At 37.0% G+C, this 14101-nt stretch overlaps 1 protein-coding gene across 3 annotated transcripts in view; it reads left to right on the top strand.

Annotated features, from left to right (window-relative positions):
• Positions 1-14101, top strand: part of GABRA4 (gamma-aminobutyric acid type A receptor subunit alpha4) — a 256295-nt gene that overhangs the window by 49478 nt on the left and 192716 nt on the right. The gene's annotated exons all lie outside the window — the stretch shown is intronic.

Raw genomic sequence — 14101 nt, 5'->3', positions numbered from 1 at the left:
ACTGGAAGGCAGGATCCAAGTCATGTAGAATGTTACGTCATGTAGGTGTGTGTATGTTTAGAAAAACAATAGCATGCCAGCTGAAAGACTTTAAACAAGGAAGTGGCATTATTGATGTTACATTGTATAAATATTATTTTACACATAATAGAAGAGAGAGTAGAGAGAGGGAATGTTCATAAGGATATGAGGTCTGAGAACTTTAATAGCCTCTGAGTAGCTAAGTGAGATTATGTTGAATGCCTTTCCATGGCTTTGAAGAAAAATAGGAAGATTGGAAAAATACTGAGGAACCTGGATGGAAAAGAATAAGGCAGAAGGAGGCAAGAATCATTGAAGTTTTGTGGCTTGCAAAGCTAACTGGAGCATGTGCTAGCCTCTAAGATCTAGCATGTTTGTTTGGATAAATGTACTGGGTTCATTGGATATGAATAAATTTGTACGTAGATTTGTCTTTGGTCAAAAGGGTTCCTTAAGGTTAAGAATTTGGGGCTTTCCCTCCACCTTTTTTTAAAATTAATCTATTTATTTATTTATTTTTGGCTGCATTGGGTCTTTGTTGCTGCACGCGGGCTTTCTCTAGCTGTGGCGAGCAGGGGCTACTCTGCCTTGCGGTGTGCAGGCTTCTCATTGCGGTGGCTTCTCTTGTTGTGGAGCATGGGCTCTAGGCGCATGGGGTTAAGTGGTGGTGGCTCACAGGCTTAGTTGCTCTGCAGCATGTGGGATCGTCCCAGACCAGGGATCAAACCCGTGTCCCCTCCAATGGCAGGTGGATTCTTAAGCACTGCGCCACCAGGGAAGCCTTCCCCTACTTTTGTATCACCAGAGCCAAGAACAGTGCCTGACATACAATAGGCACTCAATAAATATTTGTTGACTAATCGAATGAATGAATGAATGAATGAATTAAAAGTTTGTTATGCCCCTAGTACATGTCCTGCTGGAGAGATGGGTCTTCAGGTTGGAGAAAAATTTGGGAAGCAGACATTGATTTTATGATATTGATATAAAGATGGTAATCTAAGCCACTGGACAGGTTTATTTATTTACCTGAAGACTGAAAAAACTGAGATGTCTGAGAGTTGAACCCTGTGGAAAGGTGACAATTTAGGATTGGGTAGAGGAAGAGCATTCCATACTGGAGACTGAGAAGGGTAAGGGGAACATACCTAGATTATGGAATTTATAGGACCAATTTAAAGAAGGAAGAAGTGATAAGCAGTGTTAGATGCTGCCAGGACAGTATATAAGACGCAGATTTTAAAAAGCGTCTACTGGATTAATCCACAAAGAGTTCCAAGGGAAAGATGGGAAGGGAAATAAAATAACAATGGGTTGAAAAGTAAACGACAGGTGAAGAAGTGGAAACATTAAGTGTAGACAATTTTTCCCTAAACTGGCAGTGATAGAAAGAGTGGTAGCTGGAAGGGGTCAAAGGTTAAGGAGTTGTGGGACTTGATATTTTCATTTCCTTCTTTGTAATATGAGAAAAGTTTTGGTATGTTATATGTTGAGAAAGTGCAAATATTTTTTAAATTGCTAATATGATTAAGTAGAACAATATCCACAGGATTATTGATTTTATGCTCTCTTCAAATATCTACCAGCCTAGAAGGAAACCTCTTAAATGGGAATCCTCAATTATCTCTTCCTACAGTTGGCAGATTTGGGCAAGTTGGGTTTTAGCTAGTTCTTAGCATTGCTGCAAGGAGTGGAGCTAATTATTTTCACCTAGAAATAGAAAGTAAGATGAATTTTGAAGAGAGCACAAAATGTAAGGTTCCCACACATTCCCAGCATTTTCTGAGGTGGATAGTTACAGTATTAATTTAACACTTAGTTCTGTTGAAAAAATACAATGAATAGCTGAGTATAGAAATAATGGAAACTTCTGTTCTAATATTTTATTTCACAGGGACTATCTACATTTTTGTCTTAGACTATGGATAACAATATCAAAATAATATTGAACAAGTATCGATCACTTACTGTGCTTCAGGTAGGGTGTTAAGCACTTTATGAATACTAATTCATCAATAACTCAGTAGTTATCATTATTATCCTCATTTTACCCAGGAGAAATACGTAGCACAGAGAGGCTAAATAACTTCCCCAAGACCACACAGCTAGGATTTAGCAGAGGCCAAGGCTTGAATCTACCTGATTTTAGAACCTATGGTTCTGACATTGGTTTTTAACTATCAGTATACTGCCAATAAGGATGAAAATGGAGACAGATATTTGGTAGCTTTTGGTTTTAGGATTCATTTTATTGGTGTCTACAGAGGGCACATTTCTCTTCCTGCCTACCAGATACTTGTGTCTTAGTTTCTGGCCTGCTTGGCTGAAGTGGTTACATTGGTGATATACATTAATGTGCTGATGAGCCATTTGCCATAAATTGCAACTCAGCTACTGGTTTAATTCCTGCTAAATTTGCAATCTGCCTTTACTGAAGTGCAAAATTTCCTTTCTTGTTATAAAGTGGTAGAACATGCAAAAGAGTCTAATACCTTATTTTCTAGCTCAAGTAAAATTATCTAGGCTCAGAGAGAGTTTTAAAATTTTCACTTTGGAGGAACAGCTGTTTCAGCATGAGAGCCTTATTAAATGTCGAATGGTTTTGCTAATGCCTCGTTGGAAACTACAGCTGACAGCATGACACTTACTCCTCAGGACAAGTCAAATGATTTCCTGGAGAAAATCAAAATGGCTTCAGCTGTTTAGGGGGTTGTCTGTTTGACAACTGGTGTGGTAGAATATCAGTTTCTTCTGCTGACTTAATATGTTGTTTTACTACGGATGGAGATTTGTAATGAATTGTGTTAACAGGATAATTCAACATAGGCTTTATGACCAATTGACTGTGCTTCCACTTGTAAAGACTAGGGAACGGGATTGATTTTTAAAATATAAGAGCATGCACAAAAGGTGCTTAATGAGTACTTTTCTGCTACATACACGTGTACACACATTAACTTTATACATAATTGGGCGCATGCATTGCTGAACTTCATTAACTTCAATTATTTGTAGATACTTACATGTTTGAAGAATCATTTTCAAGTCAGAAACTAGAGCTAGTGCTTATGTTGATATCTTCCCTGGGTAACAGTTAAAGTTGAAATTGCAGTTTCCTATGCATGGTGGGGGAGTGTTTTAGTTTTTCCATATATTTGAGTAGTAATTTTGTAAACATCTTTTGAAAATTCTATATTCAAAATTAAGGGGAAGTCTGCGGAAGGAAGTTGGGGCACAGCTTCCCTCTTGTAGAAAAACTTCATAAAAATGTGTTTATCGTATAGAAGATGAAATTTTTTTTTTTTTTGCGGTACGCGGGCCTCTCACTGTTGTGGCCTCTCCCGTTGCGGAGCACAGGCTCCGGACGCGCGGGCTCAGTGGCCATGGCTCACGGGCCCAGCCGCTCTGCGGCATGTGGGATCTTCCCGGACTCGGGGCACGAACCCGTGTCCCCTGCATCGGCAGGCGGACTCTCAACCAATGCGCCAGGGAAGCCCAAGATGCATATTTTGAGTGGTGATGCTGGTTCATTTTTCAAACAACCTGAAGAGAAGTTTTCTCCAATTAAAAAAGAAACTTTGCACAGCTAGATTGCATTTGTGGTTAAGATAAAATTTTCTGTAAAATAAATCATCTAAATGTGGACCTATTTATAAATATTTATTTAGGCCTGAATGTAGAAGTTATATGGGATACAAAGTTATATCCATAAGCACATTATGATAACTAAGCACCAAAGAAATTGAACGAATATCAAGAAAAACAGGCGCAAGAACAGTTCATAAAAACTCTACAATTTTTACAGATACTGGAAAGGAAGGATTAATCAGAGGAAGATTTTTCATGGGATAACATGGATCAAACAGTAGTACAGTATTTACCTTATAATAGAAACTAAATAAATGTAACTAAAATCCAAATCTGAAAAACCAAGCTGTTCATAAATGTCACTTAATCTGGTTTGGGTTGTGTGGACATTTTTCAGGTAAATTCTTTTTTGCTTTCTTTGAATCCCATTAGTGTAGCTTTTTAGCATAGCAAATTAACATATTTGCTGTCGTAAGGAGCTTCCTGAGTGGCTAAAATTGTTAGTTTGGGATGCAAATCATGACTCGAACCCATTTTAACTGTCTGACCTTAGGAGAAGTACCCAACTTTCTTAGACTTCAGTGTCCTCATTGGAAAAATGAGAATATTAATACTATTTCCTGGGTGGTTGTAGATGGTGTGTGAGGTTATTTGTGAAAACCATGTAGTGTAGTGCTTGGTCCATAGTGAGTGCTCAATGCATTGTAGAGATATCGATAAAGATTAAAGATTTCTGTCTGGCAAGTGCTAATATCAGATGTTAATTATTTAGAGTAGCCCCTGCATGGGAAGCATTGCCTTAACGGTCTATTTCAAAAAAATGTAAAAGAAAAGGAAGATTTTAGAACATCCTCAAGGTATCTCAAATTTTAATTGACAAGGAAAGTTATTGGTCTTCTTTATCCTTGTACCACTGAGGGAAATCTTTGAAAATTGTTCCCCTACCACGAGGCACTTTGTTCCCTTTCCCCACAGTCCCTCTTCCCCCTTACTTATCCCTGAAGTTCAGCTTATGTGTCACTTTCACAAAGAGGCTCTCCCAGCAATCAGGCTATGCCATGTACTCCTTAATTTAAAAAAAGTTTCCCTGATAGCATTTATCGCTTGTTATAACTTTTTAATAATTCCTGGAAGAAATTGCAAGGCCTATACTTTTTCACCTCTGTATTCCCAGCTTCAACAAAGTAATTTGAAAAATTGGACACTCAATACATATTGTTGAATGAATGAATGAATTGGGTAAATCATTACCTTTCATAAGTCCTTCATTGCTTTTGAGCTTAAACGTGGATCTTCTGTTACTCACTTCCAGCAAGAGATGAAGCATGGGACTTGAGCCTTTTTTCCTAAAAATAAATCTATTAAAGCTATCATGAATGTTTAGATCCAGTAGGTAAACATTATCTAATATTTCAAAGACATTCAGCCCCCTTTAGGTAAGATGCGTAGTTCATCAGAGACTTCCTTACACAGCACAGCTATGATTTTACAAAATGACTTGGATGATAATTCTTGAGCTTTGGAATTTTCCCCCCAAGCAGAAGTATAACGAAGATCTGGCCTTGATAAATTATTCCTTTTTAGACATTGCCCCTGTTGCCTTTGCTGATGCAGATAAAATTATGACTCAGACTCCTTGCTACGCCAGCCTCCTATAGGGTTGGCAGGGATCTGAATTTTTCTGGTTGGCTATTTATTATAGCACAGTTTCATTATGATCAAGTCATATCAAGTCTATATTAAGAAAAAAAACATTGTCCAAATGTTTTCTAAGTTCAACTATAATTTTCTGAATATTTTAAGGCTGAAACAAATCATTTCCAAAGGATGATTGCTTTAAAAAATGAATTTATTTGGACACCCAAGTTAGGAATTCAGAAACGTAGTAAGATTTCTTTTGCAATATTTTATCAGATATCTACTTATATTACCCCTACTTTTAAGGATTTAAAAAATATTCTTAATATAAAATGTGAACAGAAGTTATAAATTGTTATTAATGACATTTTTCCAATATTTAAACAAACGCATGCTCTGAAATCCACAACACATATACACACACTGTGACATAAAAGTCATAATCTGCAAGGGAGGCAAAAATATTTAGGGAAAAAATATTGGGTAGTTAAAGAAGGATCTGGAGCTAAGTCCAAATTAGAAGGTTAAATGAAAATCCCAGTTAACTGAAGTCCTCTGATTTGGGTGAAGAAAAGCTGAAAGGAACTCAAGAGGTATCCTGGGAGAACTTATATGCAGGCAACTTGGACAGTTTAGAAAGATGATGTAGATGCCCCCTGGTGGATATATGGAAGTGTTTTCATTTACCAAGGACAAGTAAAAATATTACAAAGAAATCAATGCTTAATTCCTGTCAAAAGCATCTCAGTTTCTCTACGTGTCTAGTATCTTAACTCTGCCTAGGATTTGGGGTTATCAGTAAAGGATACTGGAGAAGAGAGAACAGACTAGAAACAAAGAAAATATCTGAGAAGAGAAAGCTGCAAGTTTGTTTAGGTTTTATTTTTTTCCTATGAGAGGGTTAACATTCACTATTTAAAAATCTTAAGATAATTGTCTCTTAAGTTTAAATTTATTAAAGTTAGATGATTGTCTTAGTCTCCTCAGGCTGCCGTAGTCAAATTACATAGATTGGATGGCTTAAATAACAGAAATGTATTTTCTCATAATTCTAAGGGCTAGAAAATCCAAGATCAGGGTTCTGGCAAGTTTGGTTTCTGGTGAGAGCTCTCTTTCTGGCTTGCAGACTGCTGCCTTCTTGCTGTGTCCTCATATGACACAGAGAAAAAACTCTCTGGCGTCTCTTCCTCTGTTATAAGGACACTAGTTCTATCTAATCAGAGCTCCGTTCTTTTGACCTCATTTAATCATACTTCCTTAAAGATCTTATCTCCAGTATAGTACCCTCCCTCAAAAGGGGACACAATTCAGTCCATAGCAATAATGAAAACCTCTTAATGTTTTTTTAACCTTCTTTGACATTTGCTGCCTTGTACTATCCCCAGTCTGGTGTCCTTCATTGTCCCATTTCCTACTTCCAATTTAAATGCGGAAGAAAGTCCTTTTGGCTGCTGTAATTGAACTAAGAGATAAAGTAAAAAGAGTGCCAGACCAATAATGCCAGACCAATATATCCACAGATACAATTCTTTTTAACATTCCATTACATTTAGAAAGTGGGCCAGCCAAACTGAGTTGCTGAAGTTCTAATTGTGAACCAGTGTTCTGTGTATGTCTTTTCAGAGCATCTTGAGGTGTGAACATCATCCTGTAGGTTGGATTACAACAGTTCCTCCGGTCTTTGCTGTTTCCCTGATGCCAGTTTCTAGACTTCACTGATAGGTGGAAAGTTCCGGAAAGAGATCAGTGATGTGTTACGTTAATACAATGAGATGCCTTTTTTAGACAACCCACATCTCTTCTGGACATTGAAATACCTGTGGCTGTAGGTTATTTCCTCCGTGTAGCTTTGACATATGGTTGTGGCAGCTGGGTAGTTAAAAGCATGTGAGCTGGGTGCCGGGTGCAGAAGAACCGCTCACTAAAAATTAACCATTGTTGTTGCTGTTGCTTTTTTCCTAGATGAGCTTTTTATGTTTGTCTCACGCCACCAGTTATAGGATTTACTCTAGTGTTAATCCTTACCTTTACAATGTCTAAAATGTATTTTAATTTTGTTAATTGAATTTTATATTTCCTTGTGTTTATTCTTATTTTAGCCAGCAACGTTCTTTTCATGGCTGACTTCACCACAGACTGTCCTTTGCTTCAGTGGTCCTCTACCTTTCTGAGTATTCAAAACGGTGGCCTTATTTTTATAGAAAGATAGAAAAAATATTCTAAAATCTTGTCTATAATGATTTATTCATGAGTGACATACTTTTTTATTTTGGAGGAAGGATCTTGTTATCTGCCTTCTGGTTATTTCTATATAATGTTCTTTTGATGCGTATTATGTACTAAGCACCTTACAGGAGTTATCTTATTTATTCCTTATGAGGAGCTACTGTTATTACTCCTGTTTTAACAAGGACTTTGAGGTTTCAAGAGGTCAACCAACGTGTCAGATATCCCACAGCTAGTAAATGGCAAATTCAGTATTCGAGTCCAAGTCTGTCTGATTTGACGGTCCACAATCCTAACTATTTAGCCAATGTTTCCCAACTTCTGATTCCTGATGACTGACAATAGCATAACTAATAATTAAGACTTCCTCCAAAAAGGCCCTGAGGCTGATCCCAGGTTATTCTTATAAACACTTGGTGTGACTGTAATGCTACTTGAGAGAGAGAAGATTCATCCAGCTCAGTGTTTGCATTTGGAGAAGGTGAGTGGAGTGTGCTTTGCCCTCTACCCTCTCCAGTGTTAATGTTGGTAGCGTTTGGTGAACATAGCTCCCGGAGCATTTCCAGGTAGCATTCTGGTCAAGTCCAAGTCTGCTTGATCAAGCTGAGAACTTCTGCTCTGACTGGTGAAGTCTCCGACAAAAAAATTTCCTCTCCTAGAGCCATGTATTTATACAAAGCCTTGGCAAATAAAAAGAAGCCCTAGGAATCACTATGAAGCAAAACTAACTACAGAATCGCATATCTTCAAGAAACCCTACTATTTTAAACTTTCAACTTCTAAATATGTGAAGACAAAATGAATGCATTCTGTAAGACATTGTTCTCTGGTAATTCCAAATTGAAGACATAAATTTCTTATCCCAGTGCCAGATATTGAAAGTAATATTTCTATAGCTTATGGAAATCCAAATGTTGAATTAAAAGCTAACATTGGGAGGAAATGAAATACAGTAGAGAACTCGGCGTTTTCATTTCTACACTTTGTTGTTCAGTGTGTAACAATTGATGAAATATTTAGCATGTTTATTTGTAGGGGATGTTTTTCATTTCTATGTGGTAGCATCTTTTAAAAACACTACTGATGGTCCTCTGTAAATCATTACCTTGGGGTTTAGTTCCAGCTGCTCTACCATAGTTGTTTATTTCCTTATTAAATAAGATGTGTGGCTAACCCCTGAAGCCCTGTCAGAACAGCCTTGAATAAATGTCTTTGCATTATTGGATTTTTTTTTTGGTATGTAAATCATTGATATTCTAGAAGATAAACCTGTTCATTATTAGCCTTGTTTGTTTTTAATTTAGAAGGGTGAAATTACATTTTATTAAACTTCATTAGCTTCTCAAGCAAGCAATATGAACGTAGCTTGCGTTCTGCAAACCTCGTCATAGTCACTTTATCTCACTGCTGCTAGAGTAATTAGTTGAGTTGAGTTTTCTCTTTGCAGTTGATAAGACTTCTTTAGAAATCGTGTCAGATCACAGTCATGACTGACGAATTACTTGGATTTGCTCCTGTTTGCCTGTTGCTGCTTTAATTTGTTGTTAATGTTTGAATCTATCACCTCGCATCTCTATCCCACCAGTTTCCCTTGCATCTGACTAATGTGACTAATGACAAAATGATTTCAAACTAAATCATCTTTTAAAATTCAAATTAAGCTTAGGTGCTTTTCTTGTTTGGAACCACTGTGTGTCTGCTGAATACTGATGGAGCCACTGTACACTCTGTGAAACATAACATCACTCTGACTGTCGCATTGGTTGTTCCAAAACTTGAAGGCTGTGTGAATATTATTCCCAGTGAGTCCCGTGCCAGGTAGCTCAGCAGATTTTTCAATCCTTTCATTGTTTGTCATCATGGAAAATAACAACTACTTTTTACATAGTAGACCTTGAGACATCAGTGTAAAATAACTTGATATCATTGGGCTGCCTGGCAGAGAACAAAGATTTAAGCCTCAAATCAGTCTAATTCTCTTTTCCACATATAGGTTATGATATTTAGAGTGTTGAGACTTCTTAGGCATTCTTAGTCATCCTTGGGATTGAGTCAGGATAACTTATATAATTTAGGTACTACCTGCGATATTCTAGAAATATGCCCATAGACAAAGAAATAGTAATCTGAAGGTCAGATAGAAAGTTTCTGACACTTTCTCTTTAATTTGAAAAAAGAATCTTGACTCTGTATTATATCCATTTCAGTGAAATTTATTAAAAAAATGAAGTAGGTGCCTGCTGTGTGCATTAGCCTGCGATGATTAATAAGATAGTTTTACACTCTAGAAGTTCACTAATACTTTAAAACTGGGAATAAAAAGATTTGACCTTTGTTTTCAGATGTTAATCCTAGTGGCACACTTCATACTGCTCCCTCCATTTTCATAAAGTCTGGTGCTTCGTGGATTCTTTTTTCTGGCCACCTTAGACTGATCCTCTCTCTTTGACTTGGGATCACTGTTTTCTCCAGACGTATTCTTCAAGTCTATGCGTACATTTCTTTGATACTTGTAACTTGCGTAGCAGTGGATGTTGTCAGAATATAATTCTCAAACCATCAAAAACGTGAGTCATGTAAATATGGAATGAACCTGTATCAAAGTTTTATCTAACTCATTAATTAAGGAGTAATTAAATAGTAAAACTGTTCAAAATCTTTTTTGAGAAATGCCTATAAGTAGCCATTAAATTTTTTTCAAAAAAGGATACTAGAATGCGATTACCAGATTCGATACAGAAGTAGTTAATATCCTTCAGGGCATCAAAACCATAACCTTTGGGGCTCTTTTCTACTGAACAGGAATCTATAAGTTAATATGCAACTTCACAGTGTTTGGGGTCAAATCCAATATTAAACAGCAAACTCAAACTCAAGTATCTTCCCCTAGAGACTTAATAATCCTTGGGTGGACTTTTTAAACGATACTCCATACTGACATTGCAGGGACACGCTGTACTCCGTTCTGATTTCCAAGTCTTGCATAATTTTTTAACATATACTTGACTATTACAAATACTTGACTGACTCAACTATATAGGTGTAGTTTATCAAGTTCCTTAACGTCTCGTCCACACTTGTGCATCCAAAGGCTGTGCAACATGGCAGAGCACTCAGTAGGTCACTCACTCTATGACTTTCATCTACCATAACACTTCTGCTGTTATTCTCCTCTACCGTAAAATGAGAAACTGGAATAATGTGATCGCTAGAATCTCTCCTAGCTTTACAGTATGGTTATTCTTTAAGAATGGAATTATAAAGGGCAGAATATCTTGGTCCTTTAAAATAACATGGAATACACAATAGGGTCCCCTAATGGTCTTTGATGAATTCTGGGCAGACTAGCTCTCTAATTATCCTGGAATGTCTGAGAAACTTCCCCTGACAAGAGGTGTGGCAATAGCTCCTGTTAGGCCCTTGATTTAATTGGTCTATATACGTTGTCTAGTGCCACACTAATGCTGCATAACAAAACAACTACAAAAAAAAATTTGTTTTCAAGTCTGAGTCAACTGGGAAGTTCTGTTGATCTTGATTAGGCTTGGCTCAGCAGTTCATCATTTCTGAGCTGGGACAAACACAGGTGTCTAGTGGTCAGCTATCTATTGGGCGATGTAGGATAGCCTCACTAGGATGACTGGCTCTGCTCCAAAGGATCTCTCCAGCAGGCTAGCCCAAGCTTGTTCTTGTGGTGTTGGTGGCAGTGTTTTGAGAAAGAGTGGAAGCAAGCAAGGACTCGTAAAGCTAAGACTCAGAAATAACTCACCCCCACTTCCACCACATCCAGTTGGCCAAAGAAAGTCATAGGAAGTCTGTGGGGAAATAGAGTCCATTTCTTGATGGGAGGAGAAGGGGAAATTCATTTTACAAGGGGCATTAATATGGAGAGGGAGGACAGATTGGTGCCATGTTTGTATTCAATCAGCCATATTAGAACATCATTCACAGTTGGGATTTCAGGATGTTCCAGGAGGATTCTGATCTGGAGGGAAGGAAGACAGGGTCCTATAAGTGTTCTTGTGCTTCCTTCTGGGGTGCAGTTAAGTCACTTAGAGTTAGTTTCATCTGTTAAGGTCTTACTTTTAAAATTCAGTAGGCAGGATTAGAGCAGTCTTAGGGGGTAATTATTCCATATTACTGAGGCAGGGCCCTTCTGAGGACTTTACCAAATGCTACATGAATGTTGAGATTTTCCATTATGTCTGGTGGGAAAATGCACTATTCCTGGCTTGGTATGTGCTAGGTACCGTTTCTTCTAATCCTTTCAGGTGGTTCTTTTTGCCTTGGGTAGTTACACTCAAAAATGGATCTGTGCTTAGCAAAATTCTCAGTGGGGACTCTTCAGATTTTTTGGACTTTTCTTTTTGGCATCACCTTCTCTGGTACCTTTTCCTGTGAACTCTAGCCACCTTGATTTCCTCACCTTCTCAGCTTCATCTCCTCAATTTAGGTAGTCTGTCAGATTGTTCCTGGATTCTCCTTTCCCGCTCTATAGCATGCAAACTCAAGTTCTTTTCTTCTCTCTCAATGATTGTGTCCTATGTTGTCTAATGTCCAGTGTCTTCAGAAACAGTTGTTTTACAAATGTTTTTAGTTTTTTTGTTATTTCGTGCAGGAGAGTAAATTCAGTCCCTGTTACTCCATTTTGGCCAGAAGTAGAAATCTCCACTTCTTAGAATTTAGTCTGAGGGAAAATATGAGTTTCTAAAGATTATGGGCAACCCAACTTTTGGTGGAAGAGGGCAATATGCAAATATCAGACTATATTTGAAAATATGTATTTCTCTCCTGCTTATCCAGTTGGTCCTTTATTACTCCCTTCCCTTCTCTTCTTGGTATATTTAGCATTTTGCCACAGTTTGACCCATCATTCTGTTTTACTTTTTGTATATTTTTGATTGTGTCGTGTGTGGGTGTGCATTTTATCTTCCTAGTGATATTGTAAACTCTTTAAATGTTGTGGATATTATCCTTCTTTATATTTTTCACCATGTGTATAACATTTTAGAATTAATTCTAATTAATTGATTATCCCTTTCTGTAAAGAGGGACTCAAAATCTGAGGATTAATTAGGTGGTGTTTACAATGTGCTTTGTAGAGGAAAAGTACAGGGTAAATAACGGTACCTTGAACTTTTAGGTGGATGTCAATTTTGGTTTCACTTGTCTCCACCTAAATTGGCTGCCGTATTTTAGACTACAATTGCTCATGAGTTCAGCTGCAAACTGTTTAGATGAATACTTCAGGCTGACATGAAGAATACGTTCTAAACCTCTCAGAACCTGCTTTGGCTCTGCATGTTGTGAGGCTTTTTCTTCTTTCTCTACTCAGGGAACTTGAAGCCATAGTTTACGAGTATATAAGATATGGATTGAACACTTTCAACCTGCTTGATAAGTGTAGTATTGAAAAGAGATTCTACTTGTAGAATAAACACTTCTCTGCAAGGGAGTTTACAGTTAATTGTATATAATATTATCCATAAAATTCCTTGCAGACTGGCTCCTTTTAATCACCCACTTGTGAGCTGTTCTTCCTCTCTCTCTCCTCTACTTCTCCATCTCCTCACCCACCATTTATTTCATAAAATGGTGGGGGAAGAGGGTAGAAAAAGCAATTACAGTATATCCTTAATATAACTCAGAATAAACACAATTAAGGCGGAAAAATGGTTGCAAAAAATCATAGTGTCTTCTAAAGACAGACATGATTATTTGGGGAATCATTTGAGCAATTACTTTCCTTTATTAGTATGGACAGTCTATACGGTTGGCTATATGGTTATTTGTCATGCCTGTCAAAATATAAGAATTAATTTTAATACTGACCATCTGTATTCAAATGCAGTCTTGTTCTACAGATAAAATAATTTTATGGAAAATAGTGAATTCCATTTTGATTTAAATACTCTTTATTGGTAAATAGTTTGAACTCAGATATTTATGCAATGATATGGTGATGCTGTTTATGTGTATGATACAACATTTTATTTAAAAATGATTTTCCTTTTTTTCGGCTGCGCCACGTGGCATGTGGGATCTTAGTTCCTGACCAGGGATTGAACCCACGCCCCCTGCATTGGAAGCGTGGGGTCTTAACCACTGGACCGCCAGGGAAGTCCCCAAAATGATTTTCCTTTGTATTTGCATTACTAATTGTGGTGAAAAACTAAAATGCATGAGGATTTCTAGACTTTATATAATAATGTCCATGGAAGATTATGAAAATAATTCCCAGGGATTTGGAAATTAAAGCTTTTGGAGCTTCTGTCGTTTTTAAAGGAATGTTATACACATGTGGATGGTTATTATTGTTTTTATTCTGCGCCCAAAGTAGATATAGTTCTTCCTGTTTATAAAGCAAACATGTACAAAACTCACTGAAATGTATACAGCATATCAGAGAATATTATTTACAATAAAACTCAACAAAGAAGTTGTATAGCTATCATCATGAATTCTTAAAGTCAAATCAAGTATAACTCTAGCTTATAGTCCTAAAAGCCTAACCTTTCTATAGATTTAAATTCTAATAGTTTATAAGAATGGATAATATTTTGAAATAGGAGATGTTTGATTCAGAGTTTCACATATATATATATATATGTCCTTTTTTAGTTAGGTA

Source organism: Pseudorca crassidens, chromosome 4, assembly GCF_039906515.1.
Source record: "Pseudorca crassidens isolate mPseCra1 chromosome 4, mPseCra1.hap1, whole genome shotgun sequence".
NCBI lineage: Eukaryota > Metazoa > Chordata > Mammalia > Artiodactyla > Delphinidae > Pseudorca > Pseudorca crassidens.
This window is presented reverse-complemented; position numbering and strand designations above follow the sequence as displayed.